Source organism: Aedes aegypti, chromosome 1, assembly GCF_002204515.2.
Source record: "Aedes aegypti strain LVP_AGWG chromosome 1, AaegL5.0 Primary Assembly, whole genome shotgun sequence".
NCBI lineage: Eukaryota > Metazoa > Arthropoda > Insecta > Diptera > Culicidae > Aedes > Aedes aegypti.
This window is the reverse complement of record NC_035107.1, coordinates 67,297,659-67,321,187: the sequence shown is the minus strand read 5'-3', so window position 1 is coordinate 67,321,187 and position 23,529 is coordinate 67,297,659. Positions and strand designations below refer to the sequence as shown.

The following is a 23,529-nucleotide window of genomic DNA, read 5'->3' as shown; positions in this document are numbered from 1 at the left end:
CCTCTAAACGTTCGCAAGATCGAACCTGTCCAGAACACCTCCTGTAGCGCAGGATGTCAAAACCGTGGATCTTCAGTACATCGGAGAGTATGCGTGTGCTTCCAATGAAATTGAGAGATTTGCAGTTCCACGTACCGAGTTTCCAATCGCTAGTCCATTTCCGTCGCTGTGGTCTTTGCCGATTGTTCTGGTCCGTTATCTTGTTGACGTTCTTGTGCTGATGTATTTTTACGGTTGCCTTGCAGGTCCTGACACCCAAACCCTAGATTTTCGGAGGGCCATTCCCCCTAAATGTTCGGAGGATCATAGTGCGCAGTTTAGGTTAGAGTCCTTCTCTGGCACTCGAACGATGATCAGCCGCCCCTGACATGTGGAACAGACGCTGTTGTGAGCCGCTCCTAACATGGAGTACAGACGATCTAGATTTGCAGAAGCAAAAGCAAACCCCCCCTTCCCTGTCAGCATACGACCAAAGTTCCCACCGGGGGTTGGTTACCCGATCTTCCCCAAGGTTACTCGTACCCCGGCCAGTACCACGAGGAGGTAGGGATAGGAGTTGCTGGGCAAGAGGCTAAGGACCGCACAAAGGTGTCTATTTTATTCCTGCAGGTACGCGAGGTACCAATGGTACGCCATGCCCTGAGAGAGACTCGCGAAGAGGAAAAATATCAACGTCATATGCAGCCCAGATTCCCCTCTCACGAAACGTCAAATGCAGCCCACCCTTTTTATGGCTGAAAAAGTGAAAAGTATTGTGTTCAAAGTAAACTGTTATTAAAAACCTCAGTCGACGGAGCAGTTTTTTCCAAGGTTGCTGATAAATCTAAGCAGAAGATTAATTATTTCTAATGTCTGCTACGTTTGCTGGCATGAAATTTCACTCAAACGGCTATATATGATTCAATGTGATGCAAACTCAAAAATTTTTTGCTGAGAGGTTCATGTGAGGATTTGAACAGTATGCGCATAATTGGTATAAACACAAAGTGGAATAAGAAAAAACTCAGCAATCACAGAAAAAGAAGACCGTCTTCGCGAGTCTCGTCTCAGGCCATGCCCAGCTATTTACCGTGACGACGATAAGGCTTATTTTATATTGAAAAATAACACTGCAAAAATTTCAAGTGACTTCTAAAGTTTGTTTAATGACTACTGTGAACAATTTGCAAAATCCATCAAGTCTAAGGGAGGCTCAAAGAGATTTAAATATGGAGAAAATCGATCAAATGGTTAGAAAAGACTTTAGTTCATAGCGCGGAAGTGCTTTTGTTCAGAAGCAAAAAGTTATACAACAAACTCTGGATTTCAGGACAGCTATAACCCACGGTGTACTATATTGAGAAGGTGATATATTCCGAAAACTGACAGCTACTTGACGACGTCATTCCTATCCACCTCGAACAAATTTGCGAAAAAAATGATCTAGTGGTCCGGAAGGTATATGGTACGATAGGAGTGACGTCACATGTTTACAATCAAACTTGATATTTACATCAGTGAAGAGCCTGCCTTGTTAATTTTTATGCCGTGGCTATAACCAGTGCTTGGAATGGTAACAGTAGTAGGCTTGAATTTTCGCGAATATCACGTGGCTCTCCCACTACAGTAATTCAAAATTGTGAATCTCATCAAGTAGCCTATGTTGGGTGCACGAATTTTCTAAATCATTAGTGTCATTGAAGGCTCTAAATGCGGGAAATGCTGCAGGAAATAGAACATTTTTCTACAGTAATTTTGGGTTGCCCTTAGCAACGGGTGTTTTGCAATTTTCAAGGCTTTTTGCCTACAGCAGCGATGAGCGTGAGTTTCACTGGCTTCGCTGACTGTGATTGGCTTTGTTTAGAGTGAATTTCAGATTTTTTCCCAACCCTGACTATAACTAAGAATAATTATAGGTACTTTATAGGTTAAATGTTTCTAAATTACTGTATAATGCAAACATATTTTATATTGATTCACGAACTTAGTAATAAATGTAATATAAATAAAATAATGTATAACGGGCTTCCTAAAACGAAGTTTTAGCGTGCAAGGACATATTTTATTATATTATTATTATTGCAGAGCAATCAAATAAAACGTCTAACTTGACTGATTACTAGCAGTGGAATGACAATTTTCTACCTTAGCAACTAATAACAAACACATAGCGACGCGTATTACTGTGCTACTACGTTCGCAACACTCCTCCCTAATCCGCGACGCCTGTTAACTTCCGGAGCTTCTACTGCTTCTGTACGGTCATCGGTTTGGTGAATCCGTCAGATGGCTGTTCCGTTGTGGAAATGTAATTGAGCTTCACGATGCCTTGATGTAGACTGTCGTGAACGAAGTTATACCGTACGCTCCATTGTTGGCAATGCTGATCGCCGATTGATTATTGCATCGCACGGAAATCGGTCTTGCTTCGAAAAACTGCGACTGAAGGTTTCTCCACCACATAGCTTCCTGAATAGTGCGCGACATGGCCATATACTCCGCTTCACACGATGAGAGAGCAACAGTGGGTTGCTTCTTGACGTTCCACGAGATAACACCGCCTTGCATCAGGAACACGTAGCCGGTCATGGATTTCCGATCATCCACATCTCCTCCCAAATCGGCTTCGCTGTTGTAATGGCATGAGCCATGCGGTAAAACCGCTGAACCCGCTGGAAGGGATCTCAGCCTTAAGCTGAGTACACTGAGTGTAAAGTGGGGTCTTGTGAGGAAATGATCAGTGTGGGGTGTGTATGTTTAATACCTTTCCCCTTACATGCGTATGTTTAATACCTTTCCCCTTACTGGCTGACAGCTGAGACGGTAATGCATGCGTATGCTATGATCGCAATATTAGTGTGTGCGTGATGTGGCCGTCAGTCTTCCAATCGCCTCAAATCAGTCAGTGTTAGATTTCCGTAGAAGTAAGTCACATTCCGGGTGATTCTTCCACACTGTTATAAGATGGCTGACAGTCTCCCAATTTGGGATTGTCGAGTATTTACATTGGCGATCCTGCCAGGAGCTTATTATTGACATTGCTTATCGGTAAGCCAGGTGTGAAGAATCACTTGGAATGGCAGTTCAATAGAAGGAGCGGTTCATAAACATGGTGATACAGCTAGCAAATTGTGATTGAGTGTGTAAGGTGCAGTGTGCAACGAAAACGACCGATGGAAAAGTGTATGAGAAAACCTGTGGTGCGTAGAGAAAACCACTCTGGTAGAGTAAATGGAAGCGTAATGAAAACCTTCCAAACAAAAATTGGGTGTGTAATGAAAACCACCCGGGAAAAAAATAGGGTGTGTAATGAAAACGACCCGGGAAAAAATAGGGTGTGTAATGAAAACCACCCGGGAAAAAAATAGGGTGCGTAATGAAAACCACCCGGGAAAAAAATAGGGTGTGTAATGAAAACCACCCGGGGGAAAAATAGGGTGCGTAATGAAAGCCACCCGGGGGAAAAAAAATAGGGTGTGTAATGAAAACCACCCGGAGAAAAAATAAAAAAATAGGGTGCGTAATGAAAACCACCCAGAAAAAATAGGGTGCGTAATGAAAACCAACCGGAAAAAAATAGGGTGTGTAATGAAAACCACCCGAGGAAAAATAGGGTGTGTAATGAAAACCACCTGAAAAAGAGGTGCGTAATGGAAACCACTCTGGAAAATAAATATTGTGGGTAATGTAAACCACCAGATAAAAATAGGGTGCGTTATGAAAACCACCCGGGAAAAATGGGGTGTAATAAAAAACCACCCGGAAAAAATATGGTGTGTAATGAAAAACACCTGATTAGAAAAGAGTGTGTAATGAAAACCACCCAGAAAAAAAAATGTAATGAAAACCACCTGATGAAAAATTAACCCAGGAAAAAGTAATGAAAACCACCGGGTGCAAAACAGGGTGTGTAATGACAAACCCTCAGAAAATAAGGTTTGTAAAGAAAACGACCTGAAAAAAATAGGGTATGTAGTGAAAACCACCTGATAAAATAAGGTGTGTATTGGAAACCCTCTGAAAAAATTGGTGTGTAATGAAAACTATTCGAAAATAATAGGGGGTGTACTACAAGATAACCCGGAACGAAATAGGATGTGTACAGTGGGAATTCGCTCATTGGGGGTCCGCTACATGGAATGACTCGATGTTTGGATGTTCGCTGGTTGGAAAATATGCCAACTAAAAAGCACTCGAATTTCAAGAGAAGATGTCAAACTGACTTTGACGTCTGAGCATCGTCGCATTGAAGTTACCATATATAGAACAAATGTGCATGTATATATGCGTTTAGTGACGATTTGCTCTCCAGATGCGTGAGTATGGAGCATTTTCACCGTCTCTCAGCCGTTCCAACTAACGGGTCGGATTCGCTAGATGGAAGGCAGTCGTGTTCCAACCAGCGAATCCCCGCTGTAATAGAAACCACTCGGGAAAATAGAGTTTATAATGAAAACCCACCTGAGAATAATTGGGTGTGGTAATGACCTCCTGAGAGAAATAATGCAAATCACGAAAAAATGGTGTGTAATGAATACTACCTGAAAAAAATATGGTGTGTAATGGAAGCCATCTGAAAATGGTTGTGTAATGAAAACCTCTAAAGAAAATGGCATGTCGGGACAACCCCTAGAGACAGGTAATGAAAATTGTCTGAGAAAAGTCGATAATGTTATCTGATGCGTAATGAGAATCGTGTAGGTAGAGTGAAATGGTATGTCGGGACAACAGGAAAGGTTGGAATCTGTAGTGTTTAAGAAAACTCACCCAGAAGTTTGTTTTGTTTATCTCTAGAGTGTTAACGAAATTCACTCTCAGAAACTGGCTAAGTAAACACTAAATATAAAACGAATCAGAGATACGGAACAGTGATCTTTGGGGACTGGCCTGGTGTAGTGGTTAGAGCACATATCCCTCATACCAAAAATCTAGGATTGTATCTCAACTCCGGTATAGTCACTTATGACGTTAAGGTTACAGTTATTATTATTATTTTTATAGAAGAGACTTTCAGCTGAGATAACTAAGGTTACACGATCGACTTACTTCGGAAGTGAAATTAAGGCATTAAGCTCGAGATAAATAAGGCCAGAGTTATCACGTTAATGAAACAAGAAGCAAGCAATATTTTGTTGAATTTTGAATTGAATGGATTATGAAAGATGAGTGTCTAGAAATTTACGAGAAATTGTTGTGATCCTGAAAGTTGGTTAGAGTTCAGTTTTTTTTTTATTTGATACTACCATAGTTAATCTTGAATAAGTTGCAGATACAACGAAAGATCGATTCTCAAGTTAAAATCATTCGAGTACAATAATTTGATGACACAGGTCGGGCATCTGGAGATTTAACTCGTGAAAATATTATTACGGATGAAGTGATTGTTCAATTAGGAGAGCCGGCTTCTAAAGCCATGGAGTCAGACAACTTCCCATTTAACGGCGAGAATGCTGAAATATATTTTCAACGGCTGCTGATGTGAATACTCTACTACTAGCTATTGAATATGGAATACTACAACATCAATAACAGGTGAACATAAAAATGGAAAATACACGTCTGTCACGTGAATGACCATCGCCACGTTGAAGTTGTGCACGAAAAGTGTTGGTTTTGATCCCTCATATGTTGTACAGAAAACAAAAGCGCGACCAAAAAGTGTTGAAAGTTTGTGTTAACTATAGAGCTCAAAGTTAATAGCAGTTCGGAGATGAACCAATTAAAAGCGTGAAAATCTCCTTAAGAATGTATAATAAAGGGAACTATGTATCTGAAAAGTAAAGTAATCGCCTTCCTTCATGCGTGGGAAATTCCTTGCAAGAAATGGTCAAGAAAATCAATTTTTATTAAATCACAGTACGCAGTTGAGAAAGTATGGCGCTTCACACGTTACTCGCTGTAGAAAATTTCTTGAACATTTCTCCCAACTAACAATTTTAGCGTTATAAGCCAAGAATATTTGCTTTGTGCTGTATAACAGTTGAATTAAAGCAGCGAACGCAGCAAAAAAAAATGAAAGCTGTCAAAAATAGAATAAATCAGAACATAACTATATAAATAATTGCCTTAAAATATAAATATTGGTAACACTAGAACGGCGCTAAAGATTTTTTTTTTCGGAGAAGAAGGAGAATGTGGGGTGTGTATGTTTAATACCTTTCCCCTTACATGCGTATGTTTAATACCTTTCCCCTTACTGGCTGACAGCTGAGACGGTAATGCATGCGTATGCTATGATCGCAATATTAGTGTGTGCGTGATGTGGCCGTCAGTCTTCCAATCGCCTCAAGTCAGTCAGTGTTAGATTTCCGTAGAAGTAAGTCACATTCCGGGTGATTCTTCCACACTGTTATAAGATGGCTGACAGTCTCCCAATTTGGGATTGTCGAGTATTTACAATCAGAAGAATAAACAGTTGTTACTTTACTGCGAACTGAATCACACTTCTTTACCAGTTAATACCGAAAGTCTTTAAACCCGGTTTTCCACATATTACAGCTGTATCCAACAATTTCCGCTGGAGCGCTTGCCGAATACTCCAATTTCTTCGTGGTAGTACCTTTCAGGTACCGAATTATCCTCTTCACCGCTTCCCAGTGAGGACGACCAGGGTTGGCACTGTACTGGCTCACAACGTTGACGGCAAAAGCGATATCCGGCCGAGTGACTTGAGTTGCAAAAGACAAGCACCCTACCGCTTCCTTAAACGGAACTAACTTCATTTCTTCAATTTCAGATTTTGTCTTCGGCGCCATCGATTTATTTAACTTGACGCTCGGATCCGCTGGTGTTGCAACCTGTTGGGCAACGGCCATACCAAAACGATCGATGATGTCTTCGATGTAGGCTTGCTGGTCCAACCATAGCTTCTCATCTTCACGCTTCCTAGTGATCCGGATGCTGAGACAATGCTGCGCTTCTCCTAGGTCCTTCATTTTGAACCGTTTCTGCAGATGAGCCTTCAACTTCTTCTTCAGAATCCGGTCGTTTGTGAAAAATAGGAGATCGTCGACGTAGATGGTCACAAACATCATTTTGTTCCCACGCATCGACCAGTATAGACAAGGATCTACGCTCGATCGTTTCAATCCAAATTCCTGCAACACCGCATCCAACTGCGCGTTCCACACGCGACTGGACTGCTTAAGGCCGTAGAGGGCCTTCTTCAATTTGCAGACTTTTCCGTTCGACGCAACGAACCCTTCCGGCTGCAGCATGTAGATGTCTTCATCTTTCAGCTCGCCTTGCAAAAACGCTGTTACAGCGTCCATTTGGTCGATATCCAAATTGTAACGCATCGCCAGAGCCATTAAATATAGGACGGTAGCGTACCGCACGACCGGTGAGTACACTTCGTTGTAATCCAGACCGGGTCGTTGAGAACAGCCCTTCACTACGAGGCGGGCCTTGTACCTCTGGATACTTCCGTCGGGACCTCCCTTCGTCCTGAATACCCACTTGTTCCGAATCGCTTTTCTTCCTTCTGGCAAATCCGCTAGCACCCATGTGCTGTTCTCGGCGAGGGAGGCGATTTCCTCTTGCATCGCCGTCATCCAAAGTTCTCGATCCGGTCGCCGCAGAACTTCGTCGTAACTCGTCGGATCATCATCGCGCATCGAATTGCTTGATAACTGAGAAGAATGGACATCACCAGAAAATGAACTATAACTTATAAAATCATCGTACTTGCCTGGGTAGCGGCGCTCCCGACCGCTGCGCCTAAACCCTTGCTCATCAGCTGGTCTAATTAGTTGCGGTGGGAGCGCAATGTCGGCACAGGCATCCTCGAACTCTTCTTTATCACTGTCGTCTGCGATAGCTTCTCCCAGTGTTCCGCTATGGCCAGAATTACCAATCGGTTGATCGATAACATCGGTAGGCTGGGCTGCATCCGACACAACGGTTTCCGTCGGTCGATCGATTTCAGGAAGTGCTGCAGCACCGGGATGTTCGATATACTCGTTCCAAAGCTCCATGAACTCAAACTTTTCCGTTCGTTTTTCTGGTACATGGAGGGCTCCACCTTCTTGTAGTACCACGACATCTCGGCTGACGTTGAAACGGTCATTCACCGGATCATACACTCGATAACCCTTCGTATCTTCACAGTAGCCGACTTTTTGGATTTGGGGTCAAACTTCTTCCTTTTCGCCTTTGGTACTAGCGTCATCATGCATGAACCAAAAATCTTGAGATGCCCCAGATTCGGCTTCTTGCCGGTCCATGCTTCTTCCGGCGTTTTGTCTTCCAGTGTTCGTGTAGGACATCGGTTCATCACATGCGCTGCGGTCGAAATAGCCTCTGCCCAAAACTCCTTACCTAGTTTTGCATCGTTGAGCATGCACCGCGCTTATTCAACCAGCGTGCGTCATTCGCTCTGCTGTCCCGTTCTGCTCAGGCGTATAAGGACGCGTTGTTTGGTGCTTTATACCGTCTTGCTCCAACACCTTTCGGAAATCTGCATTCACGTACTCTTTTCCATTGTTTGTACGCAGGATTTTCAGCTTCTTACTCGTTTGTCTCTCCACTTTTGTCTTGAACGACTTGAACGCTTCAAGAGCTTGACTCTTGTTCTTCAAGAAATACACCGTTACACGCTTGCTCGCATCGTCCAAAAACGTCATAAAATAGCGACTTCCACCTAGCGACAAAACCTCCACTGGTCCGCAGAGGTCGGAATGTACCAATTCCAACAGTTCTTACTATCTGGACGCACTACTTGTGAACGACGCCTTGCTTGTTTGCCTTCGAGACAGGCAACACAACCAGCCAACGATCCATCTTGAAAATCAACTCCGTTTGCGATCCGCTTCAGCTTCTTCAGACTACCTTCGTGTAGATGACCAAGACGTCGATGCCAGAGCTCAATTTCGCCCGCCAAGAACGATTTCTCTGAACGGTTAACTCTGTACAAACCTCCTTCCTCGACTCCGCTGACGACCAGATCACCATTTTGGTCCAGAACCTCACATTTATCGTTGGTGAAAATAACGGTTTTCCCGGTTTTCCCGGTTTTCCCTTTCTACAGATAGCACTCACCGACAGCAAATTTGTGGCGAGATCCGGGATCTTCAGAACTCCGCTGACATCGATTTGACCATTGCTGCTATCCATTGCGACGGAACCCTTGGCAACGGCTTGCATGCTGGTATTGTTCGCCGTCCCAACGTTGTGACACACCTTCGCTTCATTGGTGAATTCTTGATCCGACCGTGCCATGTGACAAGTGGCACCCGAATCAAAATACCATTCACCAGCGTTCACGTCTCCCATGGCAAAAATGGAACAAAGACCGTTATGCTTGCTCATTTTCGACTGCTGTTGCTTCTCCGGGCACTTGGCAGCAAAATGACCAGGCTTCCTACAGTTGAAACAGGTTTTCTCGTCGCTCTTCGATTTTGCCGGCGTGGCCTTGCCTCTTCTGGAACCCTTCTTGCTATATAGAGCTCCTTCACCGCTGCAGCTGGTCGGCTCTCGCTCGATCTTGACATCTTGCAAAATCTTCGACTTGACTGCATCTGCCGTCAGCGCGATACCAGACGCCTCGAGGCCCATTATCATAGGCTCGTAATGCTCCGGTAACCCCATTAGCAACATGGCAGCCAGTCAGGAATCGTCCACTTTGAAAACTACCGAGGCCAACTTGTGACAGGTACTCATCAGCTCATCCACGTAGGCTTCGACACTTGGACTGTTGATGAGACGTATCGAAGTAAACTTCTTTAGCAACCCAATTTTTCGATTCAGGCCGCTGTCTTGAAACGCAGATTAAAACTTCCTCCAGGCCGCTCGCGCATCGGTCGCATCCAGAACCAAACTGTAATTGTAGTTCTCCAGGCTCAAACAGATGGTTGCCAACGCCCTCTGCTTCTGGTCCTCCGGCACTAACGCTTGAGCTTCGGCCGTTTCGGCACTCACGGCTTCCCAGCATCCTTCTTGGATGAGTATCATTCGCATCGCAAACGCTCACGTCGTGTAGTTCTCCCTACCGCGCAGCCTCTCGATGGCCGGTAACGCCACGGAACCTCCACCAACTCGCACGCTTCTTGCTTCGGCTGCGGTCCTTCCGTTTTCGCCACTTCCGTTATTGAGGTGATTCAGCGACATTTTGAACTCAAATTAAACTGCTTGAGGTTTCTTGAATTTCAATATCTTCCAGACTTCTTCCGTTTATAGTCCTCTTGCTGGGCCGATAACCTATTGCAGAGCAATCAAATAAAACGTCTAGCTTAACTGATTACTAGCAGTGGAATGAAAATTTTATTCTACCTTAGCTACTAATAACAAACACATATCGACGCGTATTACTGTGCTACTACGATCGCAACAATTATATATGAAATTTTCTCTCTTTCCTTCCAGAAACTTCCTCTACTGCAGAATCGATTTTTACCAGTTTCAAGACCACAGTCATCAAGTGTGTGACACGCTTCCTCGGGTGAACTAGTATTAAGTGTTTATATCTATTTCACGAGCATCGTCGTCAAGTGAGTGGCACTGTCATCGTAGTCATTCGTCCCCATCGTCGTCGTTTGGTCTGATATGGCCAAGGCAAGTGACACGGAAAACTGCCCCGTCGTCGTCGTCGTCGTCGTCGTTTCCAAAAGCCCGATGGCACTCGATATGGTGGATGCTGATGTCCTGGCAAACTAGTGGTGTCTTTCTCAAGGGGGTTGGACGCGGAAATTGGATGACGATGGTGGTGAAAAGTGTACCGACATAATCGTTCTCACCGTTCCGGTACACAGAAGTTGAGTGAAAGAAGAAGAAGAAGTTGAAGCAGAAGAAGACGAACCACAGACCAATCCACGTGGCGTCGTTGCTGGAAACGTGATGCGCCATTGCTTTCGGCGCGGTTTCTAATTGGTAAAAGGTTTTTACGAATAAAGGAAAATTAAAATGCTCTATAGAAAATTACAAACCGCTTCATGATAAATATAGCTTTTTATATCATGTGCCATAAATAAACAGAATTTCAGTTCTTTATTGGTGCATCAAATAGCCTACCGTTCCTAATTTGGTGCCACCAGATTCGCAGAACAAAGTGCCGAAAAGGATTCAAGCCATAAACGCTGTGCGATTTCCGCTCCGAACGGCGAAGCACCGGGAAAGTGTGGAAAGGATTATGTACACCGGAAGCGGTTTGTTGTAGCAGTCAGCTCAGCGCTGAAGGGATTCGTGCCGAAAATTAATAAAACAACGGCCAACGGACGGAGGTGAGGACCACTCTCTGTCTGACAACGGCGGGAAACAGTTATCCAATTCAGACTGCCGGCCGCTCAGTTTATAGCCAAGGTAAGAAAGCAATTTGGTGGAAGGACCTTTCTCGTAATCTGATCTCGCTAGAGAAGTAAATATATTTTTGGGGGATTTGAGTTTGAAGTTTTTTTGCGGGGCAGTGCCAATTGAAATGAATCGTAAAATATGGAAGATATTGAATACTAGATAAATTGAAGTCGATAAAACATTCTACCTACTTTTAAACCTCGTTTCTACATTTACATAAAATTTGATGTACAAATCTAATAGTTTACAATCTGTGTCCTCCAAGAAGTTCCTGACATAAAGATTTTTTTATCTGCGAGCACAATTTATTATCTATTGATTTTTTTTTTTGACTTAGTACATAATGAGAAAATTTCAAGAATTTTATTGCGAATTTCAAAGATTACAACAAAAGTTGTCTAAGGGTCACCAATGATTTTTTTTTAAATTTATTCGTTCAAAATTTATTATCTATTGACGATTTTTGGGTCCACTGCTTGCTCAGAGAGATTTTAAAAATTTAACTACATATTTAGTAAATACAGTCAACCCTCCATATCTCGATATTGAAAGAACCATCGAGTTAGGGAGGCATCAACCCGCATAGAAAAATACAGTTCGGTATATATTCCAAACAATAAATTTCCTCTATCTGTTAATGTCAATGTACCACAAACTGTTATTTTTATGTAGTACTATATAAGATTTTTAGTTTGAAACAATAAAAGACGGCTTAAGCAATGTTTACTAAAATGTTACTGTTTAGTATACTGTGCATACATTGTTGAACAATATGAGAGTTAAAAATCAAAACCTTTAAAAATAATAAATAACCTATTTGGGAAATAGTGGCCACAACTCACCAGATTCAAAACACTACACTCTAATACATTTATACTCAGGCAAAATCAATCTAACTGAGAACTCATAATGCGTTTTTACTTCGATTCGATTAGGATTTTCATATTAAGTAAAACAACATATGAACTAAAATTTTAAAAAAATAATAAAATAAAAATAAGTTTTTAATTTTCAAAATTATTAAAAAAAATAATCTTAAAACATTTTGCAACATCTGCATAAAATTTTCTCCAGTGTCTGGGTAGATGTTTTTTTAGAGTGCATTTTCAGTAACTGTCCGGGCGCTTAAAAACATCAATTTGTGGTAAGTTTTTTCGTTAATATTTATGGATTTCAATTGAAATATGCTGAGATTATTGTGCTGTTAGTGTTAATTTTGCAGATGCAGATACAGACGTTACATAGTGGCGCGTTTTTTTTCCAGAAATAAATTCAACCAGGACATCCAGTTTCGGTACGGTCGATAGCGGATGCCGCCGGTTGCTGGATCCGTAAGGTTGTTGGATTAACGTTTGGTGCTTTCAGATGCATCTGAACAACTATAGGCCATTGGATTAAAAAGGCGGTGGTGGGCGAGAGGGCAATCGTATACCCGAAATGTATGGTAAGCGCTAAATATTGTATAGTAATATCTAAGTGATTGAGCTTTAAAACTTCTAGGTTTATATACAAGACCCAAATGAACGGAACTAGAGATGATTGCCGAACTAGAGATCATTGCCGAAGAAAGAATCGTAGTCGCATATCAGTTTAGCACAAGAATTTTTTTTTCTCTAGAAGAATCTTGAATAAAACCGCTTACAAAAGAGTGTATTTTGTCCATTGTTTTTCTTTTGCTTCCATGTATATGAAATAAAAAGGAATAATCAACCATATAAAACAATAAATCAATTATACCGCATACGTTCTCCATTTCCATACAATTTTTATAGTTGAACAATTCCTCTACTGTTTGCCTTACCGTGAAATGGATAGTATGTCTACTATTTGACAAACCATGAACGAAAAATTTTGTTCGAGCAAATCAGCGTTTTAAAATGGTTACATAACTTAACCGCCTATTCCCCACCTTGTTATTTGTTCAATTACCATTTCCCGAACTGTCAGAACCGTTTGTGGTAGTGTTGGTTTATTGTTACTTTGGATGTTATAGGGAACTGTTAAGATATTGTTGTAAGTTGTTGTGGATAGTTTTGGAAACAGTGGCTGTATGGTTTCAGTTTATCCGGGAAGTTACAGAGCACAAAACCAGTGCAACTGCGATCCTAGGGACAATCGAGGTAGCCATGAAAACAAATTTTTACAAACATTCTCGATATCGACTAAGAGAGAGTTGGCTGTACGATAAAGGTTCTAAGCCATCTAAGAACATCCAGAATCAAGATCTACCAGCGTAATAACTGATTGTTATTTTTAGAAAGTAGTATAGGTCCAATTGGCTTATATAATCAAGTTTTATCGATCGTTCTCTTCCATCCAATAGTAATATTTTGGAACTGGTTCCGGTAGGGTGCATTGGCAAACCATCATATAGGTAGTACTATCATGTGATAGCTCAAAATTCATGATTTTTCATCCAGATCTAAATAGACGTCATGACGAAAATCAAATGAATAACTTTTGTTCAGGATACTAGGAACCGATTTCTTTACGTCGCAATCAGGAAATTAATTATTGTTTTTTTTATCTATAAGTAAGAACACATATTTTCGCTGACTGATTAAAACTTTTGGCTGCAATCGCAGTTTTGGGACCAGTTGAAATAAAGCTTTAGGAAAACGTCTAGAAATTGCTCCCGAAATACTTCCAGAATTTCTCTAGAGTTCTTCTAGTCATTTCTCCAGAGATTCTCCCAGCGTTTTTTTTTTTCGAGGAATTCTTTTGGACAATCTTGCAGGGATTTTTTCCAGAAAATCACCCTAAACAATCTCTACCGTTATCCCTACAGCAATTTTTCCTGGGATTTCTCCAGATACGCCTCCAGGAATTCTTCCACGGATGTCTCCAGGAAGAATTTTAAAGAGCAACTAGATTTTTTAGACTTTGCCGATATGGCTCCAAAAATACGGCTTGCAACTTATACAGGATTTCTTCCTGGAGTTCCTCGAGGGGTTCTGCCACGGATTGATAAAGACAGGGATTCCTGCAAGGATCTCTGCAGCGATTCGTCTAGAGAATTTTCAAGGAAATTCTTAAGGAATTACTGCAGGAATGCCACCAGTGATTTCTTCATAGATTCCTCTAGAATGCTTCCAGGGACTGCTCCAAGGATTCACCCAGTGATTCCAACAGGGACTTTTACAGTGATTCCTCCAGGAATTTCTCCAGGACTTAGTTCAGGAGTCACCCTAGAACAATCTTTAATTTTTTTCAGTGATTTTTCCAGAAACTCCTTCATCCTTAAAAAAACCAAGGATTAATCTTAAGAGATACATGCAGGGATTTTAACAGATAGTCCTCTAGAGACTCCTCCAGGAATTCCTCCCGAAGTACTTCCAGAAATTTCTCTAGAGTTCCTCCAGTAATTTTTCCAGCGATTCTTCCTGCGTTTTTTTTAAAGGAATTCTTCCAAACAATCTTGCAGGGATTTTTCCAGAAAATCATCCAAAACAATCGCTCCAACGATTTCTCCTGGGATTCCATCAGAGATTTCTCCAGGGATATCTCCAAGAATTCTTGCAGAGATTCTCCAGGGAATCCTTTTGGAAGAATTTTCAACCGTATCTAGATTTTTCAGGCTGGTGCCGATATGGCTCCGAAAATTCCTGGATTTCTCGAGACTCTTCTAAGGATAAAGATAGGGATTCCTCCAAGGATCCTACAGAGATTCCTCTAGAGAATTATCATGATTTTTTTTAGAAATTCCAGCAGGAATGTTTCCTGTGATTTCTTCGTGGATTCCTCCAGAAACATCTCTACAGGAATTTCGCTAAAAATTCTGACAGGAATTTCTCCAGGAATGCTTCCAGGGACTCCTCCAGGGACATCTCCCAGTGATTCCTCCGAGAATTTCTTCATGAATTCTATAAGGGGTTACTTTAGATCATTCTCTACATGGATTGCTCCAAATATTCATTCAGGGATTCAAGAACTCATCCAGGGATTTCTCAAGATATACATGCAGGTTTTTTCAGGTAGTCCTCTAGAGCTCCATTAAGAATTATTCCAGATATTTCTTAGGGAATTTTTTCTTACATATTTCTCCAAGCATTCCAGCAAAAAAAAAATCCGCATGGGTTCGTTTAAGAATTCCTCAAGAAGCTTCTTTCCAGAAGAAATTTTTGAAGCAACCTCTGTATGTATGTATCCCTAGAGGAATCCCTAGCTGGAGGAATCCCTCCATAAATCCTTCGAGGAATTTATGGTTTACCCTTATAGGAGGATAGCTCAATATTCGACACAGCCAGATTAGGAAAACTTCGTAGTATAACGAATCTTACTAGGAAAATTTTTACTTGTAAGGGGTGGTTCAATAATTACGTAAGGGTTTATGGGGAGATTTGAAATTTCTTACGCGTCATAGATTTTTTTTATACATTAAGATTTTTATCTACCATAGGGGGAGGGGGGTTAATGAGAGTTGTGTTTGATTCTTCGACCTTGACGCTTACTCCTGCGGGGGCCGTCGATGAGGGCAAGATCAAACATGTCAAGCGTCAGTCGAGTGAAAGTGAAAAAGTGACGTGATTTTTTAGTTGAGTTAGATCCTTCGACGTTGACGCTTGCTCCTGCGGGGGTGGGCGATGAGGGCAGGATCAAACATGTCGCGCATCGGTTAAGTAAAGTGAAAAAGTGCCGTGTTCGATTAGTTCTTTTTGATCTTTCGACGTTGACGCTTGCTCCTGGGCAGTGCGTCAAGAAAGCCCGAGCAGTCGTCAGTTGTTTTCCCTCTCGGATCACGCTCCTTTTTTCTTCGAGTGCTTTTATATAGCCGAGCAAACGAGTGAAGCTGAAAATGGATTGTTGCTGCTCAAGGATGACGGATCAATTGGTGAGCTCGTTTCATGCTACTATTTCTTATCTATAAAATTTGTATAACTGCACCTTTAATCGTTACAACGGTGAGACGTAAATATGATTTTTCAACAAACTATGAAAGGTTCGTCACTGTAAGTGTCGACATAAACTCTAATTCATAAATTATTTATGGTAATTTTTTTTTTCAAAACGCCTTTATTTTTGTAATTAAAAAAACTTAGATTGGTTCGACACTACGAGTGTAGACTTGCGAAAAGTTCACTTTATTCAACAAACTTTGAAAGGTTCGTCACGTCAAGTGTCGGCATATTTTTTCTCTACATAGATATTGTTCATATCAAATGAAAATATTATATTTACATATAAGTATGTTTATATCTCTCCAATAATTATTTATCATGGTCCAATCGCTTATCAAAGTGAATCCTGTGACCCAACGATCCTACCCATTAACAAACATCCCTCCCAGTAACCTTTGTGGAGATGCAGAGGCAAACACGGTCTCCAAATAGCAAAGGTTACACACTAACATTCCTTCCCCCAATCCCACCTGACTGCAAGGACGTGGCCGGCGCCGTTATTGACCATGTATAAATAGAGGCACTGAATTATGCACACTGAAGAAGATTATGGCCTATCCCAGCCGATCTTCTAGTTGATTCTTTGTGCATTTTCACTGACTTCGGTCAATCGCGAAATAGCAGCCATTGATATTTGTAGTCAGTCTAAGCTAAGCTAAGCTAAGCATAGGGGGAGGGGGGTTGAAGAACCACCAAAATCGTCTTACGCAATTAATGGACAGGCTCTGTCTAAGTAATAACGCATATTATCGTAGAATAATTAGCACTTTTGCTCGCAACCGCATTCTTGGGACCAACTCAGATAAACCGCAAGACAAAACTCTAGAGGTTCTTCAGGAGTTCCTCTCGAAATACATCTAGGGGTTTTTGCAGAGATTCCTGCAGGAATTCTTCCAGAGATTCTCCCAGGGTTTCCTCCAGGTTGAACTATTACCCGCAGCTAGATTTTTTCGACTAGTGACGATTTGGCTCCAGGAATGCGACCAGCAACATATACAGGAATTCTTTCAGGAGTTCCTCGAGGAATTCTGCCACGAATCAAAGTATTCCCCCTAGGATCAATTCAGGGATTCCTATAAATAAGGATTGATCCATCCATGAGAAATTTGTGCAGAGATTCCTTTAGAGAAATTTTAAGTAAATTCCTTGGAATTCATTAAAAGTTCCTGCAGGAGTGCCTCTAGTGATTCCTTAATGCCTCCAGGAATTGGGATTCATCCAGGCATTTCTTCAAGGATTCTTTTACGAATTTCTCCAGGAATGCTTCCAGGGATTCATCAAGTGATTTCTGAAGGAAATTTTACAATCATTCCTCAAGGAATTCCTAAAACGATTCCTCCTGGCATTCCTTCAGCGATTCTCCCAGAAATATTTACAGGAATTCTCTCAGAGATGTCTTTGGGAATTTCACCAGGAAATCATACAGGGGTTATTCTAGAACAATCTCTACATGAATTTCTCCAGGGATTTTTCCAAGGATTCTTTCTGGGATTTCTCCAGAAATTCTTGCAGAGATATCTCCAGGTAGCTATCTAGAGAGCCCTCGAGGAATTATCGTAATGGTTCATTCCGCCAGACATCTACTTATGCATTCCACCATGGATTCCACCAGGAACTCCTCCAAGATTGCTATGAGCATTTCTACAGAGTTTGCTGCATGAATTTTTCCAAGCATATTTGTCCAGGGATTCCAGCGGAAATTACTGCAGAGAATCCTCCAGGAATAAATCCAAGAATTCATCCAGATATTGTTCCAGGAACTCCTTCCCTGAAAATCTTTTTGGAGAAATCCGTATATAAATTCTTGGAGCAATCACAAATCACAAAAACAAATTAGAGGTACATACATCCCTGTATGATTTCATGGAGAAATTCCTACAAGAATCCCTTGCCATAGAAATCCCTACCTACCTTCTAAGATTCGCTTGAAGAGACACCCGGGGAAATCTTTGGTGATATTCCTAGAGGAATCCCTTGAACAATCTCTAGAGGTATCCTTTTGGGTTTCCATCCTCCTTTCAGGGGGGAAAATTGCTGAATTAATCTCTCGAAGAATCCATTTATAGCAACTACCGAAAGCTAAACATTACATATATTTTGCAATTGGATTAAATGGACAAATTGATGTGAAGTTTTGCGAAAAAAGTAACACGTCTTCTCAGTAAGAATCGAACTCACGACTTCCTGATCTCTAGTTGGGGCGCGTTACCCCGACGCCATGAGAAGACTCATGAACGCAGAAGTTAACCTGAATTCGATTTCAGCTCAATAATCACGTGGTCCTTTTTCGCAAAGTGCACCTCTTTCTTTAGATGCCCATCCAAACACAATGCGGGTAACTTTGATAGTGCGTTACCCACCACATACTAAACGAAATACCATAATTTCTGTTAATCGGTTAAGCAAAACGAATGCAAAACTAAAGAATATTAGTATGACACTTCATGAACGAGCTATTTTCAATTGAATCGAGAACATTTGGAGCTTTATATACCTTCCCGTGCATAAGTTTGGGTTCACCCCCTTAAAAACATGCAAAAGTTTTCTGGCCATATCTCTGTAATTACACGTCCAATTGAAACTCTCTAAGCCGCATTCGAAAGGCAAAGAGTTATTCTTACTTCGTATGTATTTTTCCAAAAACATTCTTTGAACTTTGTATACTAAATTTGTACGTAAAGTTGTGACATTTTTCAAAAAACACACTGAAAAAACATATCTAATTTCCTCAACATTGGATCGACCAAAATTTTAAAACAAGGTGTCATTAGAATCGTTATCTTATATACTTTGAAGCGCACTCATGAAATTTTGGCGTAAAAATCTGAAAAGTATTCAAAATCAATAAAACAGTCAGTCAAGTCATCGTGCAAAAGTTTGGGTTCACCTCTCAGTATGATGCAAATCGTGCAAAAGTTTGGATTCACCTGAACTTACTTAAATCTGTGAAATCTCAGACCAATCATGTACGCGCCATTATTTGCGCTCAAAAAAGCTTTAAACTATTAAAATCGGTTGAAAAATGGCCGAGACATTGATAAAAATTATGTGCGTGCGGATCAGGTGAACCCAAACTTTTGCACGATGACTTGACTGACTGTTTCATTGATTTTGAATACTTTCCAGATTTTTCCGCCAAAGTTTCGTGGAGTCTCTTCAAGGAATATAAGATTACGATTCTAATGACACTGTTATTTGAAATTTTGATCGACCCAATGCTGAGGAAATTAGATATGATTTTTTAGGGTGTTTTTTGAAAAATGTAACAACTTTAATTAAAAATTTAGCATAAAAAAATTAAAAAATGTTTTTGGAAAAATACATACGAAGTAAGGATAACTCTTTGCCTTTCGAATGCGGCTTAAAGAGTTTCAATTGGACGTGTAATCACAGAGATATGAACAGAACACTTTTGTATGTTTTTGAGGGGGTGAACCCAAACTTTTGCACGGGAGTGTACGAATATCAATAATTGATACGATTTTAGCATTTGCGAAACGCTTACAAACAATCTGTTCTACGATCACTATTTGATGTAGTTTTGAATAGTTGGTCACTTATCTTTGATAGCCTAGTTATCATAGAACTTCAAAATGGTCTCAAATCTCTTAGCGAAAAGCATTTTCACAAACTGGAATCATTTTTGTAATCTAAGTCAGTGATTTCTATATAAAGTTAAACGCCTAGAGGTATGCAATACCCTATAAATGTTCCGTAATTCGTTCAATTTTGTTCTATTATCAAAGTTACCCCAAAACAGAAAACCGACTTTCGATTATATGAAAAAATATATATTCATTCAAAATAAATCTGGAAGCAATCTATCAACTGCAGTCGATAGCAAGGATGCCAGTACTTGTTTTTAAAATTTAAACTATAATTCTTTGAAACAGCATGCATAAATATTCAAGTATTCTTCGAAAAAACTAACAAAGTTATCCCGTTTTACGGTACTCCTGGAGCCCTATCGGAACCGGTCTGTATATCCCTGCAGAAATCGTTAAAAGGATTCCTGTAGAAATTTTCCTGGTGGAATTTCTGGTGAAATCTCTAAAGTAGTTCTTGAAGGTGATATTTGTGGAGGAATCTCTGAAGAGTGCTTTTTTCGATGGTCAACCGTACGACAACCAAAAGGTTGAAATTATTCATCGACTTCCGCAAAACTATTTGTCGAGAACCCAATGGCTGAGAATTCAATATTTTGCAATACCGAATATCAAGATGTCGGCAAACCATTTTTTACCGAAATATCTGTAAAAGTTTTACCGAGGTTCGTCAAATAATTAACAAATCCTCATATTTTGAATTATTGGCAATCCGTTTACCGAGATCTATATTCGAATTTACAGAGTGATCACTATTTCCCCTGTCAGTAAAGTAATTAAGAAGTCTTCTCTTTTTATTTCGACATTTGCAGTCAGCTATTTTTACTTTTAGGAGAAAGGTTCAGTTGGTAATGCATCCGTGTACAGAATGGAATTTGCGGGTTCAAGTCCTGGCGGCTACATAATCCTTTAGCACAATGTTACCACAATTACACTTAATTTGGCAAACTTATCTCTGCCGATATTAAATACCTTTCTACTAAAGGTCATTAAGAAGTAGAAAAAGATGATTAAACGAATTTTAATTTCTAGCGTTTGATCAATAACGGCGCCGGCCAAGTCCTTACAGTCAGTTTGGGGAAGGAATATTAGTGTGTAATGATTGTTGCTTCTAGAGACCGAGAATTCCTCTGCATCTCCACACTCACCACGGGAAGGATGTTGATTGGTGAAGGAGAAACAAGATCTGAGAGTCACGTTTGGTCGGTGATGCGATCCATGGATAAGGAGGAAAAATACGATTCTTACTTAAAACTAGTTTTGAATGTTTGTCTCCTGGTGAAAAGAAATTGGTGCAAAATTTAAAAAGTCCGCTGACATTCATAATGTTGAGCTGTTTAAAGGTTATTTTAAATAATGACGATGAAAAGCTATGTGCATATTAAAATTATATGGAAGAGGATTAAGAATTTATGTCGGTGGGCAAACCGGCTCAATCTGATCCAAATCTTTCATTTTAGTGAAGGAAGAGGAAGAGCGAACTGGCCCTTTTGGCGGCCATGCATCGTACCTTTCGTAGCTTTCATTCTATCATTCTTCGTGCATTCTTCCCCAGAAACTCACGATCAGGCTTGACAAAAACTCCTCTGCAAATCACAAATTAGGCGTTTTCTAGATTTTTCTGATGAGTAAAAATTTAACTAAACATTCTTTACACGAATCCTAAAATGATTCGATTGAGAGTGCATCGAAATGTGGCACTCATTCTCCTTAGGTTTCATGCTCACCTTTTCTCATACTTTGAAAGAAGTTTTGAGAGATCCGTCAAAAAAAAAAACAGGCCTCGTGAAAATGTGATGGCACTCTTTTTGATGAAATTTTCCTCCGTCGTATTTTGGGTCGCATCTTACTCACTCGTTTTTTGTTGCCTCTTCGTTTGGTATTATTATTTCGCTCCCTTACAAGAAGGCAAAGACAGCACGCTGCTCTAGAGTACACTACCGAATTCCAGTTATGTTGAGGAGTATTATCAAGCCTGCGTCACAATATACTCGGACGATTTCTCTGGTCTGTGCTGATCAAATGTACCGACTTTCGCCAAAAAATAGCCATGGATCACTTTGAATGATCCGGATTTTTTGAACGACTCCGATTATTTCCACCTCGAGCTCACCGGTTGGTAATCCATTCTCGACTGAACACGAATATCTTTTCGCACTCGCACAACGCGAATTGGGCATGATCGATCTTGTTCCGTCGCCCGCTTACTCCAGGCAAAAGTTATAGATAGGTATACAACTATAACGTTTGCTTGACCGAAGTTTGCCATGCGTGCTATTGTAGTGCTATTTTACAGCTGACATTTACTATATTAGTCGTAAAATAGCACTATAAGGCCAAAGAAGCGAATCATCGTACTGGTGATTACTTAGGTAGGTAAAATCATACTTCATTTACCTTAATTTTAAGTCACATACACTCCAACCTCTTTTTACGACCGTTTTTTTTACCGACGGTTCTTTTTCCGACCATTTTTTTACGACCGAAATTCAGATTAACGACCGTTTTTATAAATGATCATTATATTAAAAAGTATTCAAAATAGAGGATCATGATGTTCAGCAAAATTGTTCAGTAGTTCAAGGGCTAACATATGGTGGTCATTGAATTGCGGAATTCTGCCACTAGGTGGCGTTAGTGAGCATAGAAATTTTGTCTTGCGAATAGCTCAGGATCCTGACCACTTAGAAAGATGGCGTCTTCGGCAAATTTGTTCAGTAGCTCAAGCGCTATCATTATAAAAGCTATGAGATTCAAAATTACGCCACCAGGTGGTGCTAGTGAGCAAGCTGTTCAGTAGCTCAAGGACCATCATTATAAACGCTATGAGGTTCAAATTTTGCCACCAGGCGGCTTAAGTGAGCATAAAACTTTTGTTTTGCGGTTATCTTAGGATCCTGACCACTTAGAAAGATGGCGTCTTCGGCAAAGTTGTTCAGTAGCTCAAGGACTATCATTATTCTAGCCAAGAGATTCGAGATTTTGCCACCAGGCAGCGCTAGTGAGCATATAATTTTTGTTTTCTGGATAGCTCAAGATCTTAACCACTAGCGCCGCCTGGTGGCAAAATTTTGAATCTCATAGCTTTTATAATGATAGTTCTAGAGCTACTGAACAACTTTGCCGATGACGCCATCTTTCTAAGTGGTCAGGATCCTGAGCTATCCGGAAAACAAAAATTCTATGCTCACTAGCGCCCCCTGGTGGCAAAATCTCGAATCTCTTGGCTAGAATAGTGATAGTCCTTGAGCTACTGAACAACTTTCCCGAAGACGCCATTTTTCTAAGTGGTCAGGATCCTGAGATATCCGCAAAACAATGATGGTTTTGATCTTTACTTTATTCTTCTTAAACAGTGTTGCCAGCCACATGAACATTTGTGATTCAGCCGACTGTATGGCACGCAACACTTCCTTCAACTTTGGTGAACATTCGGTATCGTTATCTCTATTTTTTTTGGTATTTGCATATCACACCCCCATAAAATTGGCTCTTTTGATAACAATCGAGCAGTGTTGCCATCTATTACCAAAATATGAAAACTGGAACGGCCATTTTGGAAAGTTCTCAACCCATGCTTCAACTTTGCCGAATATCTCGAATCAGTATTTCCGCATCTAGACGTTGCATTTTTCAAAAACATAATTATAACCCTGATTTTTTTTACGGCTGATTTTTTTTACGACCCCCCGATAACGATCGTAAAAAGAGGTTGGGGTGTACATTGTTCCAAAGGTGTTACAGTTGGAACGCACGTTCAA

At 40.6% G+C, this 23,529-nt stretch overlaps 1 protein-coding gene across 4 annotated transcripts in view; it reads left to right on the top strand.

The window, feature by feature from the left end:
* Positions 1 to 23,529, top strand: part of LOC5577441 (heparan sulfate glucosamine 3-O-sulfotransferase 6) — a 412,950-nt gene that overhangs the window by 83,077 nt on the left and 306,344 nt on the right. For 2 of the 4 annotated variants that reach the window (XM_021838695.1, XM_021838692.1), the window contains exon 2: positions 10,342 to 11,274. The gene's annotated coding sequence lies outside the window, so the exon portion shown is untranslated. The remainder of the gene's footprint in view (positions 1 to 10,341; positions 11,275 to 23,529) is intronic. The other 2 variants (XM_021838693.1, XM_021838694.1) reach the window with 2 other exon arrangements.